Source organism: Talpa occidentalis, unplaced genomic scaffold (genome assembly GCF_014898055.3).
Source record: "Talpa occidentalis isolate TD23 unplaced genomic scaffold, MPIMG_talOcc4v2.1 talOcc4.8, whole genome shotgun sequence".
Classification (NCBI taxonomy): Eukaryota; Metazoa; Chordata; class Mammalia; order Eulipotyphla; family Talpidae; genus Talpa; species Talpa occidentalis.
In genome coordinates this window covers 90,339,079-90,344,057 of record NW_023605194.1, presented here as the reverse complement: position 1 = coordinate 90,344,057, position 4,979 = coordinate 90,339,079, and the positions used below count along the sequence as shown (strand labels likewise).

General features: G+C 36.0%; 1 non-coding gene across 1 annotated transcript; it reads right to left on the bottom strand.

Annotated features, from left to right (window-relative positions):
• Positions 1-847: 847 nt before the first annotated feature.
• On the bottom strand, positions 848-982 carry LOC119234964 (small nucleolar RNA SNORA48). Its single transcript, XR_005122735.1, has one exon. It is a non-coding gene; the product is annotated as a small nucleolar RNA SNORA48 (small nucleolar RNA).
• Positions 983-4,979: the final 3,997 nt, after the last annotated feature.

The window sequence follows — 4,979 nt, the reverse complement described above, 5'->3', positions numbered from 1 at the left end:
CAAGGGAAAGGAACATCACATGAAGGATGGATGGGCTGTTGCTTTCCTGCTACTGACAAAAGACCCACAGCAGCTGCACCACAAATACCTCAATGAAACTCCATAAAATCATAGGATGCTGTGTGGCAAGGAGAGCCAAAAGCTAAAAGTCCTGTTCCTGGAGACTGCCTGCAGAAGAGACTGGTCAGAATGATGTTGGAGGTCATGAAACCAAGTAACATGAAGGATAAAGGAAGATCCTGGAAAACTTTAGCCTACCTCAAAAAATTACAAAATATAAATGTAAAAGAAGATCCAAGGGGCCTCCCCTGGTGGTGCAGGCTGTTGAGCACAGCGCTATGAAGCTGTCCACTGTCTCTGCAGCGCTGGTTCAATACCCGCCGGCCAGTGAGGGTCCCACATGGCGCAGCAGACCTCTCCTGTCTCGCCTGCTGCTCCCCTCAGCAGTGTATTTCATCAGTCTGCCTGCTCTGCTCCCCGCTCTGTCCCTGGTGAATACTCTCACCCTCCCGTGCATCTGGACTGCACCCCGGTTCTTATATAAATAAATAAATCTTCAAAAAAAAAAAAAAAGAAGATCCAAGAGTCGTTTCTTCCAGTCTCCTAAAAAATGTTTAAATCTCCCGCCAACTCTTTGGCTTATGCTTAGAATATTTCTAATGAGGGAAAATTTCATTTGCCTGCAAGCAGTTTATTTAATAGAAATATTTTAAAATGTTTTTTTCTAAGATACAACATGAATACAGAAATTTTTACAAATAAATATATAGCTTGATGAATGTTCAAAAGCTGAGCTCCTTGGTCTTCATGTCTTTTTTGCTGTTCTTTTTTCCTTTATCTTTTTCAACCACTTGTCCAGGGCATAAACCAGGCTTGGGCAGAGATCAAAACCCAAGTTGGGAAGCACAAGTGGTTGCTTTGTCCCTGACTGATAAGCGATCAGCTCTGCCAAACAGAGGCCACTCTACTCAGGACAGGGACATGTTGTTATTCTTGATAATAACAATGCTCCAAAGATTATTATAAAATGCCTCAAAATCTGTCTATTTTTAAAATTTTATTTATTGGGTATAATTGACATCACATTATATTAGTATCAGGAGCAAAGTAAAGTAATTTGATGTAAGTATATGTCATAAAATGACCAGTACTGTAAGTCTAGTTAGCATCCATACCACAGAGTTATAGTTGCATAATCTTTTCTTGTGATGAGATCTTTTAACAACTTTTAACAACTTCTCTCTTAACAATTTTCAAGCACTTATTAGCTACTGTCATCATGCCGCCTATGACACCCTATGACATCTGTTCCATAACCGAGTTTAAACCACTGGATCGCCTTTACTGATTTTGCTCACCCTTCACTCCCCACTTCTGGCAACCACTAACCTGTCCTCTGTATCTATGAGACCATTTTTGTTCTTCAGGCTTTTTTTTTTCTTTTAGATTTTACATATAGGTGAGATCATATGGCCTTTCTCTGTCTAATTTATTTAATTTAGTATAATGCCCTGAAGATTGATGCATGTTGTCTCAAAATGGCAGATTTTACTAAATTTCATAGCTGAATAATATACATGTATTCATACCTATTTCACATCTCTATATCCATATCCATATAGCACAACTCTTTATCCATGGACACTTAGGCTATTCCCATGCTTTGGCTATGGTCAATAATGTGTAAATGAACAGCGAGATACAGATATCTTTTTGAGTTAGTATTTTGTTTCCTTCAGATAAATACCTAGAAGTAGGTATTGTTGGATCATGGGTAGTTATATTTTACATTTTTGAGGGACATGCATAATGTTTTTCATAATGACTGTGCCTACTTACATTACTATTAACAATGTGTGCAAGTTCCCTTTACTCCACATTCTCACACATGGGGAAGTGATAGACAAATATGAATTACGTTGAGCATCTTTCTATGTTCTTGTTGGCTTACTGTAGACTAATTTGATAAAAAAAAGTCTATTTAGATCCTTTGCATATTTTTAAATTGGTTTGGTGGTTTGTTTGCTGTTAAACTGGATGAAGAATTTTAATATATTTTGGGTATGAACATTTTTGGATAAATGATTTACAAATATTTTCTCACATTTTATAGGTTGTTTTTTAATTTGTTGATGGTTTCCTTTGCTCCACAGAAGGTTTTGAGTTTTATATAGTCCCACTTGTTTATTTTTGCTTTTATTGTTTTTGCTTTTTGGTATCAAATCCAAAAACTCATCACTAAGATTGATGTCTAAGAGCTTACTGCTTATGTTTCCTTGTAGGACTTTTGTGGATTCTGGTCATACGTTCAATTCTTTAATCTATTTTTAGTTATTTTTGGTGTATTATGTAGGATAGTGATCAGTTTCATTTTTTTGCATGAGGCCTTCCAGTTTTCTTAACATTATTTATTAAAGACATTGTCCTTTCCTGATTGTATATTCTTGGCTTTTTATTGTAAACTAACTGACCATATGTGTGTGGGCTTATTTCTAGGCTCACTATGCTGTTTCATTGATCTCTATGTCTGATTTTATTCTAGTACCATACTGTATTGAGCACTATAGCTTTGTAATATAGTTTGATATCAGTAAGCATGATGCCTCCAACTTTGTTCTTTCTTAAAACTGCTTTGGCTTCCCAGAGTCTTTTGTAGTTCCACAAATTTTACGATTGTTTGTTCTGTTTTTATGAAAAATGCCATTTGAATTTTGATAGGAATTGTGTTGAATCTGCAGATTGCTTTGGGTACTATGGACATTTCAACAATATTAATTCACCCAAGAGTTCCATAAGCACTGAACATCTTCCCATTTATTTTTATCTTTTTCAATTTCTTTTATCAATGTCTCATAATTTTCAAATGTATGTCTCTACCTGCTGGGTTAAATTTATTCTTAGGTAGTATATTCTATTCACTGCAATTGCAATGAACTACCCCTTTAAACTACCAAGAGATAGCTCATAAACAGCATCCCAGGAACTCCCTTCAGGTCCCCTACTAGTCACTTCATTCCAGGAGGTAACCATGATCCCAAATTCTGTCAGCATCAATTAGTTTTGCCTGGTTTTGAATTTTATATAAATAGAATCATACAGTATGCACTCTTTTGTGCCTATATTCTTTCATCCTTCTATACTCTTTGTGACAGTGAATATGCTGCAAAATTTTTGGAAAACTGTTTGTTATTATCCACTAGTGATGAATAAAAGTTCACCCTATGACCCAGAAATGGCACTCTCTCCCAGGCATATACCAAACCTAAATGGGTACATATGTGAACTAAAAGGCATGTTAAAATATCCAAGGCAGAGCTATTCATAATAGCTCTAAATTGAAAACACCAAATGCCCATCAAAAGAAGAATGGATAAATAAGCTACAGTTCATTCATTCAGCTGAATGGGAATGAATGAACTATTGTTTTACACAACTGTAAAGATGAATCTCACAGTCATTCAATTTTTTTTTTTTTTACTGAACTAATATGGGATAACATTATATAGATTTCAGGTGTGCATCAGTAGAAAGCAACATATGTAAGTCATTCAATACTTTGAGAGTTCTGTTGAAAGATTGTCTTTTCTTGAAAGATTGTCTATATTTGAATGAAGTCTGATCCTAGCTTTTTGACCAAATTTAATTAAAAAAAATTTCATCTTGCTTCCACACTATAGAAAAAAGTGACATGTACTATTCACCATTAGTCAGATTCATCTAGAACATGTTTACCAGAGGAAAATATTTTAATGGATAAAATGACATTTAGAATGCGTCCATGACAAAGCCAAGTAAAGATGAAAACTATTGTGTCTCATAAGAAATTTTGAAAGGGGGCCTCCCCTGGTGGCGCAGCGGCTGAGCGCTGGGCTGTGAGACTGCCTGCAGACTCTGCAGTGACAGTTTGATCCCCAGTCATGGGCGAGGGTCCCACATGGCATGCCAACCTCTCCTTCTGCGCCTGCTGCTCCCCTCAGCAGTGTACTTTGTCAGTCTGCCTGTTCTGTTCCCCGCTCTGGCTCTGGTGAATCCTCTCACCCTCCTGCACTTCTGACTGTACCCAGTGCTTGTATAAATAAATAAATAAATAAATCTTTAAAAAAAATTTTTTGAACGAAACTGGAAAAAGTCCCACAAGACTATAATTCTACGGCTCCTTTTCATCCACTAGCTCCTTTCTTAATCCAATTCCTAATAATATCTAAAGGAGACAATGACTTATATGCAAAAAGGGAAATATTTTTCTATTTAAGGAGGTTAGTTTGTTACCTAACTGACCTTAAGGAGGTGATGCAAATATTCTTTTTCTCCATTCCCCATGAATTGTATCTCTGTCTCCACATCCAAGATCTGGTGAAATACCACTACTCATGCTCATTGCCCAAGGTGGTACAGTTCCTGCAAAACAGCCTTTTTGGACTTATCTGCTCATCAGTTCATATAGGGAAATGTATAATAGGGAGCTGGCAGAAGCATCTGGGACTTCTCTGACTGACCTTACAAGGTCTAGTGCACTTCATTTGGGTGAGAAATGGAATCTCCCTCTTTCCTTCAGTCTTATTCTGGAGTCTGCCATTTCTTACAGAATCTCCTTTAAGCTTATCAGACTTAAAGGGAAATAATCTCTCTTCTCTAAAAATAAATTTAAAATTAACTTGGGACCAGATCGATATGACACCTAGCACCTATTTGTAAAATGCAAATGTTATGAATAATTTTCTACTACACAAGTTGAACTATAATTTTGTCATAATACCTTGTGTTCCTAAAGTGATATCATCATTGCTTATCTTTAAAATGGATTAACTGTCATAGTATCTATTCTCTAATTAATAAACATACACTTGGCATCTATTATGTACCAGCACTATTCTAGAAACTGGAGATACAGTAGTAAATAGAAAACAAGATGAGTCATATATTAATATATCTAAAAAATATATAGCTAAGAAAAAATGTTAGATATTAATAGCTACAAA